Source organism: Triticum dicoccoides, chromosome 2A (assembly GCF_002162155.2).
Source record: "Triticum dicoccoides isolate Atlit2015 ecotype Zavitan chromosome 2A, WEW_v2.0, whole genome shotgun sequence".
Taxonomy (NCBI): domain Eukaryota; kingdom Viridiplantae; phylum Streptophyta; class Magnoliopsida; order Poales; family Poaceae; genus Triticum; species Triticum dicoccoides.
The window spans coordinates 382,548,004-382,569,710 of NC_041382.1; positions in this window are offsets into that span (position 1 = coordinate 382,548,004).

The following is a 21,707-nucleotide window of genomic DNA, read 5'->3' on the forward strand; positions in this document are numbered from 1 at the left end:
GATCGTATTCCTCTTCAATACCATCTAACAGGCTGTCTAATTTACAGTCCTGCTGGGAATACTTTGCGGCCAACTCTACTTGGCCGTATACTAAGCTTACAAGGATCTCCTTCCCATCGGGCCCTATAGGACCGACCTCGGCCATGTGGTTGGGGTCAGCCTTTGTGTACCGCGTCTTCACCATGGCCCAGGCCTCCCTAGCACCTTGACGGCAGGCTAATATCTTCCACAATCGGAAGCGCCACCGTGCTCCTTTTAGCTTCTCCGCAAGCTCTCCAAGACCTTCGGGCATGGAGACGGATGGCCACAGGGCCTGGACGACGCCTCGCATTGCCTGCTGAACTCGATCGAGCAGTAGCGAGAGCTCGGGAAGAAGGCCACCCGTAGAACCGGGCATCTCCTCTGTAGGACGGCCTGTCAGTACACCTACAGACATTGCTTTGTTAGTCGACTTCCCCGACGAACTTTCTTTCAAAAGGTTCATTCAAGCACTTACTAAATATGCCGCGCCGAAGCCGCTGATTCTCCTTCACGGAGTCTGACAGCTGGGCACGAACATCTTTCAGCTCGACGCCCAGCTTGGTGTTGGCATCTCGAAGATCATTCTTCTCCCCCATCACCTTTAACAGCACCCTCTCACTAGCCTTTAGCTGGTGTAGGAGGTGTTGCCTTTCCGGATCCAATCCGGCGCCATCTACAATTTTATTTTTCAGATTCGCACCAAAGCCGTGCTTCGCAAAATACTTATCTTTCGAAGTGTATATTACCAGAGGGGGCCTCCTTAGGCTCCCCTGCCACGGCTAGTGCGGCCTCAAGTTGGGCTTTGCACTCTTCCAGCTCCTTGGACAGTAGGGAATTCTTTTATGTAAGAACCTGCATAACAAATGATCCTTAAATCAGTTATTTTAACTGTTTCAAGTCTCGGGGGCTACTGGTATATATAATTACCAAAATTTTCTTACCCGTATGTCTTTTACATATCGCTCCGTGGCTCTGGTTAGACCATTTTGAGAGGCATGGAGGTACGCATCTCCCGACTTAAAGGCATCTAACGCCTCTTGGGAGAAACAAGCATCGCGAAGAATTGTCCGGCGATGTCTGTGGTTCATGGCACTCTCCACCTCATAGTTCGTGGCAGACAACCTGTCCACATCCTCCATCGGAGGAGCGTCCGGTGCGCGCCTTGTGTTCGGCCCCGCTTCCGGGCTAGGCTTTGGAGCCTGGCTGGTGGAGGCGCGATTGGCGGTCTCTCCGAATATAGTTCGACGAGGTCTCTTTGTCCCGAAGAGGGCACAAGTGTTAATATGCCCTAAAGGTACGACACCTGGGATAAGGGGGTGCGCCATACCTTTGCGCTGACGCCCCGGTCCGGACTGCACCTCTTTTCTACCCACGGGGCCCTGCGGCCCCTCATTGGCTTGTCGCCGCAGGTTCGGCCTCCCGTTTCTGGGAGGCCGGGATTAGCCCTGGATAATCGGCCGTAATGGCCACCAGGGCGTTGTCCTTGCTCAATTGATGGAACACTCCATCAATCAGATCCACCGAAAGCTCCGGATCCTCTTGTGAGTCCGGGTCGAGGGACCGTCCTGGGTCCTCGGGTTGTGGAGGAGGGCTATTTATTTCTTTAACAGCCTGGCGCAGTTCCTGCATCGAAATCACTAAGATTAAATATTTAACAATGGGGATATAAAACGGATGGGCAAGATGTGATCACTCACCCAGCTTGGAGGATTGTACATGGAAAATCCACCCTTTGGGTCTACGCGGAGAAAATCCTCCTCTTCTCCCTTGTACAAAGCGGACAAGGTCTTTATTAGAGCCGCAGCCGAATCTGGCCCCTTACGGCCGTAGCGGGTGGTGTCGTCCTCCCCATTGAAATCCCACATGGGGTGGCCTCTATACTGTAGCGGCTGCACCCCTCGCATGATGCATGCGGCCATGACCCGATCATGGTTAGTCCGGAATGAGCTAACAATCTTATCCGGCCCATCAGGTAAACAACGTCCCTGTCACTTTCCCTCTGAGGGCTCCGTGGGTGCCAGCTTAGGCGCTTCTTTAAGGGAGCATTGTTGAATTCAGGGAGGCCGATCCGGACAGGATCCGGCAGCGGGACGTCTTCTATGTAAAACCATTCCGAGGGCCAGTCTTCGGACGCCTTCTTCGGGGTTCCGGACAGATAGCCCGTCCCGGCGATGCGCCATACTTCGGCTCCGCCCACTTGATACATAGACCCCTTCTTGGAACGGGGCACGAGACAAAATAGCTCCCTCCATAGTCCGAAATGAGCTTCAACACCCAAGAACAGCTCGTAGAGGGCTACAAAGCCCGCGATATGCAATACTGAGGCAGGCGTGAGATGATATAGCTGGAGGCCGTAGAACTCAAGCAGCCCCCGGAGAAATGGATGGATTGGAAATCTGAGCCCCCTTATTAAATAAGGGACAAGGCACACCCGCTCTCCTTTGGAGGGATTAGGGGCGCTCTCCGCTTGCTCTCCGCCGTTATAGACGGCAAGACCGGCTCAAACTGGGATCATATAGGCCGGGGGGAGAAATCCCTTGGTCTGGAGCGTCACTAACTCGCTATGCGGGATGGAGCATCTTTCCCAATATCCAGGCTTAGGGCTGGAAGGGCGGGAGGAGGAGTCGCGACGGCTGGCCATGGTGGAATGGATCTTTGTCGGATGCGCTCTGATGAACACTCGCGAAGGGGGAAGTTGTGGTTTGGATCTAAATCCTCGTCTCCTTAAATAGGTCAGCTTGTTTATGCGGCTAGGGGTGTGAATGTAAAAACACTCAGACCTTTCATATTCGTTTGACACGTGGGAAGCGGCCATTATTGGGCGCAGAAGCCAAGGAGCACAACATCTACAAGAAGTCGGACTTTATTCAACAGGTACATGGAATTTGGAGGAGAACCCGCCTTGCAATGCCGAAGACAATCTGCGCGCCAGACTCATCATCATTGAAGCCTGGTTCAGGGGCTACTGAGGGAGTCCTGGATTAGGGGGTGTCTGGATGGCCGGACTATACCTTCAGCCGGACTCCAGGACTATGAAGATACAAGATTGAAGACTTCGTCCCGTGTCCGAAAGGGACTTTCCTTGGCGTGGAAGGCAAGCTTGGCGATACGGATATTCAGATCTCCTACCATTGTAACCGACTCTATGTAACCCTAACCCTATTCATGTCTATATAAACCGGAGGGTTTTAGTCCGTAGGACAACAGACACATCAACAATCATACCATAGGCTAGCTTCTAGGGTTTAGCCTCTCTGATCTCGTGGTAGATCTACTCTTGTACTACCCATATCATCAATATTAATCAAGCAGGACGTAGGGTTTTACCTCCATCGAGAGGGCCCGAACCTGGGTAAAACTTCGTGTCCCTTGCCTCCTGTTACCATCCAGCCTAGACGCATAGTTCAGGACCCCCTACCCGAGATCCGCCGGTTTTGACACCGACAGTCATCATAAGTGGCGAAGGCTCCCCCTAAAGATGTGCATATAAGTAATTTGCTTTTGGTATGCAAATGCACATGGCAGATTGTACTTGTGGAGATCCTCTTCAACTTATGATGACAATTCATCATGCAAGAAAAGTATGTGAAGATAATGACATGCATAATGAAAAATGGACGTCTGCAAAATGATCTAAGTGCAGAATTTATCGTCGCACATGCGGAATTTATCATCGCATCACAGAATAGCAAATAAGTAGCAGACGACCATCGAGTTTAAGTGTTACAACTCAAAGAACCAAATGTATCGAAAATGAGAGTTGTAAGCACTTGGCAAAATATAAAACCACCGCCCATATGGACCCGCTTGAAGACTATCAAACTCATATGCTTCTCCCTCTTTTGTCAGTAAGGACCAAAAAGGTTTGAAGACATGGAGCACCTACTCGTTCCCATGAGGAGTTGGTGAAGCAGCAGGGTCGTCGGAGTTGGTTGGCGGTGCAGACGAACTCGGTGCAGTGGTGATTCACGCCGAAGGTGGTGAAGTAGCATCGTCTTCATCATTGATGACACGTGCATTCATTGTTGCAGCAGAGGAGGAGAACTCAGAGTCTTCAAGAGACGGAGTACGCCGCAGCAAGGTCCTTCTTGGAGGTGTTGAGTCAAACTTGAAGCATTCAGAGAAACCATCCTCTTGAAGATCATCTTTAGAACACATAAGCGTCAGCCCTTTCCGTGTACGCTGACAAGTTTCATGGGCGACAAAGGCATTCTTGGTGGCAAGGTTGCGAATCCTGTTTACGTCCACCAAGAGGCTTTGCATTTGGCGCTTCAGCCAGTCATGATGCTTATCTTGTTTCTGATGAAGGGCAACCAGAAGCTCTCGGTCATTGAGAACACAGGATTGCTTCTTGGGCCGTTGTGCAATGGTGCTTTCAGTGGCTTCAGTGAGGGCATGATGAGGTGCACGGGTAGTACCAGCCAGAGGATAAACACGAGTGACTGATGGGTCGCCTTCAATGTGTTGAGAGAAACTTTTCTTATCAGCATTCTGAAGACTAAGGGGCTCCTTGGCAGGCTCTGGATAGATGGCTTCAACTGACATGTCGACTTCAGGCAGAAAAATCCGATGATTGCGAGTAGAGGGCTGATAGGTGACAACTGAGTGTAGTTTGATCAGACGCATAATCCATGTGGCGTAAAACTTCAAGCCAAAGAGATCAGATCCGGATGCAGCAAGTTGGCGGATGAAGAAGTCTTGTGCATTGAAGCTTTTGCCATGAAGAATATGGAAGACCAAAGTCTTCATTGCACCTTCCAGCTTTGCATGTGGAGAATGTCCTTTGATGGGCTAGAGAGTTCGCCTTATGATGTGATAGATAGTGCATGGCAGATACTCAAGGTCTTCAACAAAGAACTCCTTAGGATATTCAGCATCTTGAGGCAAAGGCTTCATCATGCTAAGCATCTGACTCATGTTGGGTTCAGGCTTGTTAAAAATGCTTTCGATAGCAGCACTGTGAAGCTGACAACCAGGTTCATAAAGATCTCCTGGAGTGGGCAGGCCAATGAGCTCAATGATATCAAAGGCTTTGGCTTCGTGATGAACATTGCCTGTCATCCACTCAAGGACCCAAGTCTTCGGTTCCCTGTTGTAGCCACGAATATGAAGAGTGGCATAGAATTGGAGCAGCAATTCTTCGTTCCAATGCTCCTTGTCAGTGACGAACTGCAACAAACCAGATTCTCTGAAGCAATCCAGCGCTTCTTCCAAACAGGGCAGACCAGTTATGGCTTCAGTGTCAAGACGCATATGGGGAAAAATGCGACCTTGATTGTACAAGATGCATGAGTAATAACTGCACTGTTGATAGCTCCAGAACCGATCAGAAGATATTCGTGCCTTTGAGTAGGGGTTCTTGGCGCTATTGAATAAGGTGTTGTGTGCTTTGAAGCCATTGATATTGAACGATCCGGGTGTAGATGTAGTGCCTGGAAACCTAGGCAGCCTTGGCATTGGCTTCTGAACCTGAGGCCTGCGCTCGACGTGATAGTCAAATTGGGGACCAGCAGCAGGTGGAGGAACAAGAAGAGGCCATTTGACAGTGATGAGCTGACCATAGTTGTATGCTTGCTCAATAGTATGTGGCCTTGGTGGCGGAACAGGAGCAGTGGCATCAACAGAGGCGTCAAGCTGCACATCTGTTGCAGGTGCATCATTGGCTTCATTAGCCTCTGGCATAGTGTTAGGTGCAGGCTCCACAGTGTCTTCATCCATGACCACGTCATTGGCTTCAGTGGTGTTAGTGGTGGCAGCCTCAGGATTCTCAACCTCCACTTGAGGAGCTGGAGGGTCGGGCACTGACACGTTCACTTCAGGAACAACTTCTTCAGTGATGGGGAAAGTAGGGACACGTTCTTCTGCTTGTTTTTCTTCAGCTGATGCAGCCGGATTGTCTTCAGCAACTTTAGCTTCAGACTTGGAAACATTCACAGTAGGAGTGGCTTCGGGGAACACCTAACGTGCAACAGATTGGTGGTGCACTTCTCCTTCTGAAACGCTCGAAAGAGGGACTTGGGGCCTTGGTCCTTTGCGAAGCCTGCGTAACGCTGGCGACGCCTGTGAAGATGGAGTTAGCGGGGTCTCAAAGTCATCCTCTTCTTGCACTGATGGGGTTGCTTGCGGTTGGGGAGAGCTTGGAGTGTCTTGTCTCTGTGGGCGATCAGCCCACGATGCATCCTGAGCAGTTGGCGTCAGAGCACAACCAATGCTGATGAGTTCGTCGTGCGTAAGCACAGGCGATGATACCAATTGGTGCTCGATCTGAGGAAGGACTTCATCATCTTCAACATTGTCATGGTGACCAATGTCTTCAGTAGCGGTGGGGTCAACTGTTGGAATGTCTTCAGCTTTAGGAGCCTCTGTGGAAGCAGGCTCATGAATTACCATCCGTCGTTCTTGATGCGAAGAGGCAGGACGAGCAACCGAAACTGGCTCAACAATAAGGGGCTCTGTGGGAGCAGCCCGATCTTTTTTGGTTTTGCGCTTCTTCTTGAAGGGAGCGACATCAGAAGCTTCAGGATGTTTCCTCTTTCTGGCTTCAGCCTCGGCAGCCCTTGTCTTCTTTAATTCTGAAGCCACTGTGGGGACCTTAGGCTTCGAGCCTGTCATACTGGCTAGGAAGACAATGGGATGTGCTTCCTGCCTTGTTGCTTCGGGTTCGGCCATAGCTGGCTTCTTCTTCTTCTTTGCAGCCATCCTGGGATTGATGCCAGGACGCCCAAGAGCCTTGCGCTTTTCAGCTTCATTGTAGGCTTGCACGCACTTGTCAGCCAGACTCTTCATGCGCTCACAAGAACCTTTAGCTTCTTCGTGTTTCTTGAGAAAGGCTTCCTTGAGCTCGTGCAGCATAGTCTTGAAGTGTTGGGGAACGTTGCAGAAAACAAAACTTTTCCTACTCGTTTCACCAAGATCATCTAGGAGTTCATCTAGCAACGAGTGATTAGATGCATCTACATACCTTTGTAGATCGCGAGCGGAAGCGTTCAAAAGAACGGTGATGATGTAGTCGTACTCGACGTGATCCAAATCACCGATGACCAGCGCCAAACGGACGGCACCTCCGCGTTCAACAAACGTACAGGACGGGAGACGTATCCTCCTTCTTGATCCAGCAAGGGGAAAGGAGAGGTTGATGAAGATCCAGCAGCACAACGGCGTGGTGGTGGATGCAGGGCGTCACAGCAGCAGGGCTTCGCCGAGACTACGAGGAAGAGACGTAACGGGGAAAGATGGAGGCGCCAGGGGCTGGTGTATTAAGTCCCTCCTCTCCCCTACTATATATAGGGGTGCCAAGGGGGTTGGCCGGCCCTAGTAGATGAGATCTACTAGGGGGGGCGGCGGCCTAGGGGAGGTTTCCCTCCCCCCCCAAGGCACCTAGGGGTGCCTTCCACCACTAGGACTCCTCCTAGGGGAAAACCCTAGGCGCATGGGCCTATAGGGGCTGGTGCCCTTGGCCCATCTAGGCCAAGGCGCACCCCCTACAGCCCATGTGGCCCCCCGGGACAGGTGGCCCCACCCGGTGGACCCCCGGGACCCTTCCGGTGGTCCCGGTACAATACCGATAACCCCGAAACTTGTCCCGATGCCCGAAATAGCACTTCCTATATATAATTCTTTACCTCCGGACCATTACGGAACTCCTCGTGACGTCCGGGATCTCATCCGGGACTCCGAACAACATTCGGGTTTCTGCATATACATATCTTCATAACCCTAGCGTCACCGAACCTTAAGTGTGTAGACCCTATGGGTTCGGGAGACAAGCAGACATGACCGAGACGACTCTCCGGTCAATAACCAACAGCGGGATCTGGATACCCATGTTGGCTCCCACATGCTCCACGATGATCTCATCGGATGAACCATGATGTCGAGGATTTAATCAATCCCATACGCTATTCCCTTTGTCTATCGATATGTTACTTGCCCGAGATTCGATCGTCGGTATCCCAATACCTCGTTCAATCTCGTTACCGGCAAGTCACTTTACTCGTACCGTAATGCATGATCCCGTGACCAGACACTTGGTCACTCTGAGCTCATTATGATGATGCATTACCGAGTGGGCCCAGTGATACCTCTCCGTCATACGGAGTGACAAATCCCAGTCTTGATCCATGTCACCCAACAGACACTTTCGGAGATGCCCGTAGTCTACCTTTATAGTCACCCAGTTACGTTGTGACGTTTGGCATACCCAAAGCACTCCTACGGTATCCGGGAGTTACACGATCTCATGGTCTAAGGAAAAGATACTTTGACATTGGAAAACTCTAGCAAACGAACTATACGATCTTGTGCTATGTTTAGGATTGGGTCTTGTCCATCACATCATTCTCCCAATGATGTGATCTCATTATCAATGACATCCAGTGTCCATAGTCAGGAAACCATGACTATCTGTTGATCAACGAGCTAGTCAACTAGAGGCTCACTAGGGACATGTCGGTGTCTGTTATTCACACATGTATTACGATTTCCAGATAACACAATTATAGCATGAATAAAGACAATTATCATGAACAAGGAAATATAATAATAATGCTTTTATTATTGCCTCTAGGGCATATTTCCAACAGTCTCCCACTTGCACTAGAGTCAATAATCTAGTTACATTGTGATGAATCGAACACCCATGGAATTCTGGTGTTGATCATGTTTTGCTCTAGGGAGAGGTTTAGTCAACGGATCTGCTACATTCAGGTCCGTATGTACTTTACAAATCTCTATGTCTCCATCTTGAACATTTTCACGAATGGAGTTGAAGCGACGCTTGATGTGCCTTGTCTTCTTGTGAAACCTGGGCTCCTTGGCAAGTGCAATAGCTCCAGTGTTGTCACAGAAGAGCTTGATCGGCCCCGACACATTGGGTATGACTCCTAGGTCGGTGATGAACTCCTTCACCCATATTGCTTCATGTGCTGCCTCCGAGGCTGCCATGTACTCCGCTTCACATGTAGATCCCGCCACGACGCTTTGCTTGCAACTGCACCAGCTTACTGCCCCACCATTCAAAATATACACGTATCCGGTTTGTGACTTAGAGTCATCCAGATCTGTGTCGAAGCTAGCGTCGACGTAACCCTTTATGACGAGCTCTTCGTCACCTCCATAAACGAGAAACATTTCCTTAGTCCTTTTCAGGTACTTCAGGATATTCTTGACCGCTGTCCAGTGTTCCTTGCCGGGATTACTTTGGTACCTTCCTACCAAACTGACGGCAAGGTTAACATCAGGTCTGGTACACAGCATGGCATACATAATAGAACCTATGGCTGAGGCATAGGGGATGACGCTCATCTCTTCTATATCTTCTGCCGTGGTCGGACATTGAGCTGAGCTCAATTTCACACCTTGTAACACAGGCAAGAACCCCTTCTTGGATTGATCCATATTGATCTTCTTCAATATCTTATCAAGGTATGTGCTTTGTGAAAGACCTATGAGGCGTCTCGATCTATCTCTATAGATTTTGATGCCTAATATATAAGCAGCTTCTCCAAGGTCCTTCATTGAAAAACTTTTATTCAAGTAGGCCTTGATGCTGTCCAAGAGTTCTATATCATTTCCCATCAACAGTATGTCATCTACATATAATATGAGAAATGCTACAGAGCTCCCACTCACTTTCTTGTAAACGCAGGCTTCTCCATAAGTCTGTGTAAACCCAAACGCTTTGATCATCTCATCAAAGCGAATGTTCCAACTCCGAGATGCTTGCACCAGCCCATAAATCGAGCGTTGGAGCTTGCACACTTTGTCAGCATTCTTAGGATCGACAAAACCTTCCGGCTGTATCATATACAATTCTTCCTTAAGGAAACCATTAAGGAATGCCGTTTTGACGTCCATTTGCCATATTTCATAATCATAGAATGCGGCAATTGCTAACATGATTCGGACGGACTTCAGCTTCGCTACCGGTGAGAAAGTCTCATCGTAGTCAAACCCTTGAACTTGTCGATAACCCTTAGCGACAAGCCGAGCTTTATAGATGGTCACATTACCATCCGCGTCTGTCTTCCTCTTAAAGATCCATTTATTTTCTATGGCTCGCCGCTCATCGGGCAAGTCAGTCAAAGTCCATACTTTGTTTTCATACATGGATCCTATCTCGGATTTCATGGCTTCTAGCCATTTGTCGGAATCCGGGCCCGCCATCGCTTCTTCATAGTTCGAAGGTTCACCGTTGTCTAACAGCATGATTTCCAAGACAGGGTTGCCGTACCACTCTGGTGCGGAACGTGTCCTTGTGGACCTTCGAATTTCAGTAGGGGCTTGATCAGAAGTATCTTGATCATTAACTTCCTCTCTAGTCGGTGCAGGCACCTCAGGAACATTTTCTTGAGTTGCGCCATTTTCCGGTTCAAGAGGTAATACTTCATCAAGCTCTACTTTCCTCCCACTTACTTCTTTCGAGAGAAACTCTTTCTCCAGAAAGGACCCATTCTTGGCAACAAAGATCTTGCCTTCGGATCTGAGGTAGAAGGTGTACCCAATAGTTTCTTTTGGGTATCCTATGAAGACGCATTTTTCCGACTTGGGTTCGAGCTTTTCAGGTTGAAGTTTCTTGACATAAGCATCGCATCCCCAAACTTTTAGAAACGACAGCTTAGGTTTCTTTCCAAACCATAATTCATACGGTGTCGTCTCAACGGATTTCGACGGAGCCCTATTTAAAGTAATGCGGCAGTCTCTAAAGCATAGCCCCAAAAAGAAAGCGGTAAATCGGTAAGAGACATCATAGATCGCACCATATCTAACAGAGTGCGATTACGACGTTCGGACACACCATTACGCTGAGGTGTTCCAGGCGGCGTGAGTTGTGAAACTATTCCACATTTTCTTAAGTGTGCCCCAAACTCGTGACTCAAGTATTCTCCTCCACGATCTGATCGCAGAAACTTGATTTTCCTATCACGTTGATTTTCAACCTCACTCTGAAATTCCTTGAACTTTTCAAAGGTTTCAGACTTGTGTTTCATTAAGTAGATATACCCATACCTACTTAAATCATTAGTGAGAGTGAGAACATAACGATAGCCACCGCGAGCCTCAACACTCATCGGACCGCACACATCAGTATGTATGATTTCCAATAAGTCGGTTGCTCGCTCCATTGTTCCTGAGAACGGAGTCTTGGTCATTTTACCCATAAGGCATGGTTCGCACGTGTCAAATGATTCATAATCAAGAGACTCTAAAAGTCCATCAGCATGGAGCTTCTTCATGCGTTTAACACCTATGTGACCAAGGCGGCAGTGCCACAAGTATGTGGGACTATCATTATCAACCTTACTTCTTTTGGTACTCACATTATGAACATGTGTAGCATCACGTTCGAGATTCATAAAGAATAAACCATTCACCATAGGAGCATGACCATAAAACATATCTCTCATAAAAATGGAACAACCATTATTCTCAGATTTAAAAGAGTAGCCATCTCGAAATAAACGAGATCCCGATACAATGTTCATGCTCAAAGCTGGCACTAAATAACAATTATTAAGGTTTAAAACTAATCCCGAAGGGAGATGCAGAGGTAGCGTGCCGACGGCGATCACATTGACCTTGGAACCATTCCCGACGCGCATCGTCACCTCGTCCTTTGCCAGTTTCCGCTTATTCCGCAGCCCCTGCTTTGAGTTACAAATGTGAGCAACTGCACCGGTATCAAATACCCAGGAGCCACTACGGGCACTAGTAAGGTACACATCAATTACATGTATATCACATATACCTTTCGTTTTGCCGGCCTTCTTATCCGCTAAGTACTTAGGGCAGTTCCGCTTCCAGTGACCACTTCCCTTGCAATAAAAGCACTCAGTCTCGGGCTTGGGTCCATTCTTTGGCTTCTTCCCGGCAGCTTGCTTGCCGGGCGCGGCAACCTCCTTGCCGTCCTTCTTGAAGTACTTTTTACCCTTGCCTTTCTTGAACTTAGTGGTTTTATTGACCATCAACACTTGATGTTCCTTCCTGACTTCTACCTCTGCTGATTTCAGCATAGAAAATACTTCAGGAATGGTCTTTTCCATCCCCTGCATATTGAAGTTCATCACAAAGCTCTTGTAGCTTGGTGGAAGCGACTGGAGGATTCTGTCAATGACCGCATCATCCGGAAGATTAACTCCCAGCTGAGTCAAGCGGTTATGCAACCCAGACATAGTGAGTATGTGCTCACTGACAGAACTGTTTTCCTCCATCTTACAGCTGAAGAATTTGTCGGAGACTTCATATCTCTCGACCCGGGCATGAGCTTGGAAAACCATTTTCAGCTCTTCGAACATCTCATATGCTCCATGTCTCTCAAAACGCTTTTGGAGCCCCGGCTCTAGGCTGTAAGGCATGCCGCACTGAACGAGGGAGTAGTCATCGGAACGTGCCTGCCAAGCGTTCATAACATCTTGTTCTGCAGGGAGAACGGGTGCGTCACCAAGCGGTGCTTGTAGGACATAATCTTTCTTGGCAGCTATGAGGATGATCCTCAGGTTCCGGACCCAGTCCGTATAGTTGCTGCCATCGTCTTTCAGCTTAGTTTTCTCTAGGAACATGTTGAAGTTGAGGACTACGTTGGCCATTTGATCTACAAGACATATTGTAAAATATTTTAGACTAAGTTCATGATAATTAAGTTCAACTAATCAAATTATTAGTGAACTCCCACTTAGATTAGACATCCCTCCAGTCATCTAAGTATTACATGATCCGAGTTAAACTAGACCGTGTCCGATCATCACGTGAGACGGACTAGTCAACATGGGTGAACATCTTCATGTTGATCGTATCTTCTATACGACTCATGCTCGACCTTTCGGTCTTCTGTGTTCCGAGGCCATGTCTGTACATGCTAGGCTCGTCAAGTCAACCTAAGTGTTTGCATGTGTAAATCTGTCTTACACCCGTTGTATGTGAACGTCTGAATAAAACACCCGATCATCACGTGGTGTTTTGAAACAGCGAACTGTCGCAACGGTGCACAGTTAGGGGGAACACTTCTTGAATTTATTGTGAGGGATCATCTTATTTACTACCGTCGTTCTAAGTAAACAAGATGCAAAACATGATAAACATCACATGCAATCAAATAATAAACGTGACATGATATGGCCAATATCACATAGCCCCTTTGATCTCCATCTTGGGGCTCCATGATCATCCTGTCACCGGCTTGACACCATGATCTCCATCATCATGATCTCCATCATCGTGTCTCCATGAAGTTGCTCGCCAACTATTACTTCTACTACTATGGCTAACGCGTTTAGCAATAAAGTAAAGTAATTTACATGGCGTTTCTTGATGACACGCAGGTCATATAAAAGATTAAAGACAACTCCTATGGCTCCTGCCGGTTGTCATACTCATCGACATGCAAGTCGTGAATCCTATTACAATAGCATGAACATCTCATACATCACATATAGATCATTCATCATTCATCACAACTTTGGCCATATCATATCACAAACCACTTGCTGCAAAAACAAGTTAGACGTCCTCTAATTGTTGTTGCAAGTTTTACGTGGCTGAATTAGGGTTCTAGCAAGAACGTTTTCTTACCTACGTTAAAGCCACAACGTGATTTGTCAACTTCTATTTACCCTTCATAAGGACCCTGTTCATCGATTCCGCTCCAACTAAAGTAGGAGAGACAGACACCCGCCAGCCACCTTATGCAACTAGTGCATGTTAGTCGGTGGAACCGGTCTCACGTAAGCGTACGTGTAAGGTTGGTCCGGGCCGCTTCATCCCACAATACCGCTGAAGCAAGAAAGGACTAGTAACGGAAAGAAAGTTGACAAATCTACGCCCACAACAAATTGTGTTCTACTCGCGCAAGAAGAACTACGCATAGACCTAGCTCTGATACCACTGTTGGGGAACGTTGCAGAAAACAAAAATTTTCCTACTCGTTTCACCAAGATCATCTAGGAGTTCATCTAGCAACGAGTGATTAGATGCATCTACATACCTTTGTAGATCGCGAGCAGAAGCGTTCAAAAGAACGGTGATGATGTAGTCGTACTCGACGTGATCCAAATCACCGATGACCAGCGCCGAACGGACGGCACCTCCGCGTTCAACACACGTACGGGACGGGAGACGTCTCCTCCTTCTTGATCCAGCAAGGGGAAAGGAGAGGTTGATGAAGATCCAGCAGCACGACGGCGTGGTGGTGGATGCAGGGCGTCACAGCAGCAGGGCTTCGCCGAGACTACGAGGAAGAGACGTAACGGGGAAAGATGGAGGCGCCAGGGGCTGGTGTATTAAGTCCCTCCTCTCCCCCACTATATATAGGGGTGCCAAGGGGGTTGGCCGGCCCTAGTAGATGAGATCTACTAGGGGGGCGGCGGCCTAGGGGAGGTTTCCCTCCCCCCCAAGGCACCTAGGGGTGCCTTCCACCACTAGGACTCCTCCTAGGGGAAAACCCTAGGCGCATGGGCCTATAGGGGCTGGTGCCCTTGGCCCATCTAGGCCAAGGCGCACTCCCTACAGCCCATATGGCCCCCCGGGACAGGTGGCCCCACCCGGTGGACCCCCGGGACCCTTCCGGTGGTCCCGGTACAATACCGATAACCCCGAAACTTGTCCCGATGCCCGAAATAGCACTTCCTATATATAATTCTTTACCTCTGGACCATTCCGGAACTCCTCGTGACGTCCGGGATCTCATCCGGGACTCCGAACAACATTCGGGTTTCTGCATATACATATCTTCATAACCCTAGCGTCACCGAACCTTAAGTGTGTAGACCCTACGGGTTCGGCAGACAAGCAGACATGACCGAGATGACTCTCCGGTCAATAACCAACAGCGGGATCTGGATACCCATGTTGGCTCCCACATGCTCCACGATGATCTCATCGGATGAACCACGATGTCGAGGATTTAATCAATCCCGTACGCTATTCCCTTTGTCTATCGATATGTTACTTGCCCGAGATTCGATCTTCGGTATCCCAATACCTCGTTCAATCTCGTTACCGGCAAGTCACTTTACTCGTACCGTAATGCATGATCCCGTGACCAGACACTTGGTCACTCTGAGCTCATTATGATGATGCATTACCGAGTGGGCCCAGTGATACCTCTCCGTCATACGGAGTGACAAATCCCAGTCTTGATCCATGTCACCCAACAGACACTTTCGGAGATGCCCGTAGTCTACCTTTATAGTCACCCAGTTACGTTGTGACGTTTGGCATACCCAAAGCACTCCTACGGTATCCGGGAGTTACACGATCTCATGGTCTAAGGAAAAGATACTTTGACATTGGAAAACTCTAGCAAACGAACTATACGATCTTGTGCTATGTTTAGGATTGGGTCTTGTCCATCACATCATTCTCCCAATGATGTGATCTCATTATCAATGACATCCAGTGTCCATAGTCAGGAAACCATGACTATCTGTTGATCAACGAGCTAGTCAACTAGAGGCTCACTAGGGACATGTCGGTGTCTGTTATTCACACATGTATTACGATTTCCAGATAACACAATTATAGCATGAATAAAGACAATTATCATGAACAAGGAAATATAATAATAATGCTTTTATTATTGCCTCTAGGGCATATTTCCAACAGTCTCCCACTTGCACTAGAGTCAATAATCTAGTTACATTGTGATGAATCGAACACCCATGGAATTCTGGTGTTGATCATGTTTTGCTCTAGGGAGAGGTTTAGTCAACGGATCTGCTACATTCAGGTCCGTATGTACTTTACAAATCTCTATGTCTCCATCTTGAACATTTTCACGAATGGAGTTGAAGCGACGCTTGATGTGCCTTGTCTTCTTGTGAAACCTGGGCTCCTTGGCAAGTGCAATAGCTCCAGTGTTGTCACAGAAGAGCTTGATCGGCCCCGACGCATTGGGTATGACTCCTAGGTCGGTGATGAACTCCTTCACCCATATTGCTTCATGTGCTGCCTCCGAGGCTGCCATGTACTCCGCTTCACATGTAGATCCCGCCACGACGCTTTGCTTGCAACTGCACCAGCTTACTGCCCACCATTCAAAATATACACGTATTCGGTTTGTGACTTAGAGTCATCCAGATCTGTGTCGAAGCTAGCGTCGACGTAACCCTTTACGACGAGCTCTTCGTCACCTCCATAAACGAGAAACATTTTCTTAGTCCTTTTCAGGTACTTCAGGATATTCTTGACCGCTGTCCAGTGTTCCTTGCCGGGATTACTTTGGTACCTTCCTACCAAACTGACGGCAAGGTTAACATCAGGTCTGGTACACAGCATGGCATACATAATAGAACCTATGGCTGAGGCATAGGGGATGACGCTCATCTCTTCTATATCTTCTGCCATGGTCGGACATTGAGCTGAGCTCAATTTCATACCTTGTAACACAGGCAAGAACCCCTTCTTGGATTGATCCATATTGAACTTCTTCAATATCTTATCAAGGTATGTGCTTTGTGAAAGACCTATGAGGCGTCTCGATCTATCTCTATAGATTTTGATGCCTAATATATAAGCAGCTTCTCCAAGGTCCTTCATTGAAAAACTTTTATTCAAGTAGGCCTTGATGCTGTCCAAGAGTTCTATATCATTTCCCATCAGAAGTATGTCATCTACATATAATATGAGAAATGCTACAGAGCTCCCACTCACTTTCTTGTAAACGCAGGCTTCTCCATAAGTCTGTGTAAACCCAAACGCTTTGATCATCTCATCAAAGCGAATGTTCCAACTCCGAGATGCTTGCACCAGCCCATAAATCGAGCGTTGGAGCTTGCACACTTTTTCAGCATTCTTAGGATCGACAAAACCTTCCGGCTGCATCATATACAATTCTTCCTTAAGGAAACCATTAAGGAATGCCGTTTTGACGTCCATTTGCCATATTTCGTAATCATAGAATGCGGCAATTGCTAACATGATTCGGACGGACTTCAGCTTCGCTACCGGTGAGAAAGTCTCATCGTAGTCAACCCCTTGAACTTGTCGATAACCCTTAGCGACAAGCCGAGCTTTATAGATGGTCACATTACCATCCGCGTCTGTCTTCTTCTTAAAGATCCATTTATTTTCTATGGCTCGCCGTTCAACGGGCAAGTCAGTCAAAGTCCATACTTCGTTTTCATACATGGATCCTATCTCGGATTTCATGGCTTCTAGCCATTTGTCGGAATCCGGGCCCGCCATCGCTTCTTCATAGTTCGAAGGTTCACCGTTGTCTAACAACATGATTTCCAAGACAGGGTTGCCGTACCACTCTGGTGCGGAACGTGTCCTTGTGTCCACTAGTAGGACTCCTCCCCCTTGGAAACCCTAGGCGCATGGGCCTTGTGGGGCTGGTGCCCTTGGCCCAAGCAGGCCAAGGCGCACCCCCTACAGCCCATGTGGCCCCCGGGGATGGGTGGCCCCACCCGGTGGGCCCCCGGGACCCCTCCGGTGGTCCCGGTACAATACCGATAACCCCGAAACTTGTCCCGATGCCCGAAACAGGACTTCCCATATATAAATCTTTACCTCCGGACCATTCCGGAACTCCTCGTGACGTCCGGGATCTCATACGGGACTCCGAACAACATTCGGGTTACTGCATATACATATCCCTACAACCCTAGCGTAACCGAACCTTAAGTGTGTAGACCCTACGGGTTCGGGAGACAAGCAGACATGACCGAGACGACTCTCTGGTCAATAACCAACAGCGGGATCTGGATACCCATGTTGGCTCCCACATGCTCCACGATGATCTCATCGGATGAACCATGATGTCGAGGATTCTATCAACCCCGTACGCTATTCCCTTTGTCTATCGATATGTTACTTGCCCGAGATTCGATCGTCGGTATCCCAATACCTCGTTCAATCTCGTTACCGGCAAGTCACTTTACTCGTACCGTAATGCATGATCCCGTGACCAGACACTTGGTCACTCTGAGCTCATTATGATGATGCATTACCGAGTGGGCCCAGTGATACCTCTCCGTCATACGGAGTGACAAATCCCAGTCTTGATCCATGTAACCCAACAGACACTTTCGGAGATACCCGTAGTCTACCTTTATAGTCACCCAGTTACGTTGTGACGTTTGGCATACCCAAAGCACTCCTACGGTATCCGGGAGTTACACGATCTCATGGTCTAAGGAAAAGATACTTTGACATTGGAAAACTCTAGCAAACGAACTATACGATCTTGTGCTATGTTTAGGATTGGGTCTTGTCCATCACATCATTCTCCCAATGATGTGATCTCGTTATCAATGACATCCAGTGTCCATAGTCAGGAAACCATGACTATCTGTTGATCAACGAGCTAGTCAACTAGAGGCTCACTAGGGACATGTCGGTGTCTGTTATTCACACATGTATTACGATTTCCGGATAACACAATTATAGCATGAATAAAGACAATTATCATGAACAAGGAAATATAATAATAATGCTTTTATTATTGCCTCTAGGGCATATTTCCAACATGAAGTTCTTGACATCTTGCACGCTGAGCTTTGCCATGTGCTGCTTGAACTGAGCTTTATCATAGTCGATCTTTTGCTTTAGTTCAACGATGCGCTGAGCTAGAGCTAGCTCAGAAGCAATGGCGCCAGTGAAAGCGACGCTGAGGCCAATTGGAAGTTGCAGATCATCAAAGCTGAGATTGGGGGTTTCAAACCACTCATCAATGAAGTTGTGAAGGATTGCTACGTCAAAGAGAGGCAAATCATTGAAGATTTCTACTTCTTCTTTGCTCTTAATCAGTTGCTCAAGAGCGTCATCTGCAAGATCTTCATCGCTGGACAGATCAATGGCGTCATTGCGCAAAATAGCAGCAGCAGTCAGTTCTTGGCTGGTGGGTTGCAAGGGCATCTTTACTCTCGAGGGCTTGGAGATGCGTGACAAATCTTCAGACTGCACACTGTGTTCAGGAGGTGCAGTGGCCAGAGGCTTCGCCTGTAAGACCTTTGGTGCAGGAGCAGGCTTTGAAGCTTTAGGCTTCTTCAGTTTCTTTGGCTTCGGTGGTGTAGGCGCTTCATCAGATTCAGCGTCATCTGCAGGCTCATCCACGGCTGTCCCTTAAACCATGATATGAGTGATGAGACCTTCCAGGTTGTAGAAGGGCCCAACAAGATTGGGTTCAGCTTCGCGTGAGCCATCAGCACGAGGAGCAGAGGGGCCTGGATTGAAGTCTAAGCCTCGTGACTTATTGTTCTCTTTGGTCAAGTTCCTGGCAAACTGAAGGTTGCGCTTGAACATATTATCATCGCGGCACCACAGTAATGAAGATGGGTCTGCATCCGCAGGCTGCGGTCCACGGACCATGCAAGGATAGAAGCCTTATTCAATGGCTTCAGCTCTGGACTTGGGTTGAATATTTCTGTATAGAATGTCTCCCCATGGTCATTTGATGGCATTCTTCTCAGCATACTCCTGGGTCACGAACCTGTACTTGAACCACTGTTCTGCCCAATATCTTCGAATCCATTGGATTCGAGTTTTTCGCTGATTGTAGTCCTCCTCTGGATCTGTCTTGTATAGCTCATAGAGGTCAGGAGGCAAATCTCTTGAGGTGTTTCCACGATGCTGTCTGCCACCCTTTCTTGTAGGTTTCTCTGGTGCCATGAAGCTTAAACTGAAGGGCTTCAACATGTTTAAAGGCTTCAAAGGCTTCCGCTTTCTGGTCAAATAGGAACTGGCTTCGGGAGAGTTAATGTGATGCTGTAAGAATTCTGCAAACGAATGCAGACTATGAGAACCAAGGGATTCTCCCACGGACATGTACCTATGACAGCATTAAGGTGCGAGGGAAGGGGAAGAGGTCATATGCATTCTCAGAAGATTTTGAAGATAAATCAGTTTAGAAGACATTGACCTCATAGTGCGAAGACATTCACTCATAGATAGAGAGTTGGTTCCAGATTTGTACGAATCCACGAATAAGTACAAGTGAGAAATCTAACTACTTTGTGAAGCATAAGTGAATATACTAGGCATATTATGAGATGCAGTATGAAATAGATCCAACTTGTGTGAACAGAAACTGCTTGTGGTAGAAAGTGATGAATCTATAGGATCAAAGGGGCCGTAAAAAGGAGGTTTTATTTACCACATGAAGAACTGCTAGACGGAGTGGGAGAGGAGGCCGAGCAGTTCGATCGTCCATGCCCTAACTTGGCGACGGAGGACACCTACGACGACGGCGGAGAAGACGATGTCCGCGGCCGGCGTGAAGACGGTGTCGGTGAGGTCGCGGCAGCTAAGCGCTTCGTCGCCAGCGTCGTCGAGGGCTAGCGGTGGTGCTAGGGTTTGTGCGAGAGTGGAAGAAAGGATAATGACTGTGGTGAGGCGTGTATTTATAGGGTCAGGGACGACACCGTGTTATTACACAGGTGCCCCTGGCGATTCACATCTGAAGGACACGTGGCCATCATGCAACATATCGGAGGTTGTTCCATGTTCCCACGCACGCCTGGATTGTCGGGTGGTCGTTCCCACTTCTCCGGGTTTCAGGTGAAGGAATTAGCATTGAAAATGGACTTGATGTTTGTCTCTGTATCTTCTGCTGACTAGGATGCAGAGAAGACATTCGACAGTTTCAATAGAATGCATATGATTTGGACAGATAGAGTTTGAGATAGAAAGCATAGAGAGATTAGGGTCCGATCACATTCACTTAGTTCAAAAGATTCAACAAGGAAGACATAGCTATAAGTGAATGCTGTAGAGGACAGAACACTAGTATGTATATATCAGAAGACAATCAAGTCAACATAGTGAAGATAATCATGAAGACAAGTTGAAAATGAAGACAAACAAAATGCGAAGACATAGCACATGTAACGCCATGGGTAAAACACTTCAAACAGAAGAATTTGGTGATGGCATTACCCACCGTATAGGAAGTATTAGACCCAGACACGGCGCACAATTATCGTGGCGCTCCAAAGTCAAATTCCACGTTAATGTATTCACACTCAGAATGTAAGTCTTCATTGATTGAAGATATACTTTACTTCGTGTGTTGCACATCTAAGTCATCAACATGCATAAGTGTTAGGATGTGTGCCTGATCACAGGACATTTGAGGATTCCAAGATATTTAGCTCACACCATAACTTGCAAAACCTCTTCTCACCCAAGGGTTTGGTGAAGATATCTTCCAATTGCTCTTTAGTGTTGACGTGTATGATATCAATATCTTCCTTCACAACATGATCTCCGAGAAAGTGATGACGAATTTTAATGTGCTTTGCCTTCGAGTGCTGAACTGGGTTGTTGGCAATCTTGATGGCGCTTTCGTTGTCGCAGTAGAGTGGCACTTTCTTCAGGTGAATGCCATAGTCTTTGAGTGTTTGCTTCATCCATAGAAGCTGAGCACAGCAAGATCCAGCAGCAATGTATTCAGATTCAGCAGTGGAGAGAGATACACAGTTCTGCTTCTTTGAAGACCAACATACAAGTGATCGTCCCAGAAAATGACATGTGCCTAATGTAGACTTGCGATCCACCTTGTCACCAGCATAATCAGCATCCGAGAATCCAACTAGATCAAACTCTGAGCCCTTTGGGTACCATAATCCTAGTGTTGGGGTGTGAGCCAAATATCTGAGAATTCGCTTCACAGCTAAGTGATGTGATTCCTTTGGTGCCGCTTGGAACCGGGCACACATGCAAACACTAAGCATGATATCTGGCCTAGATGC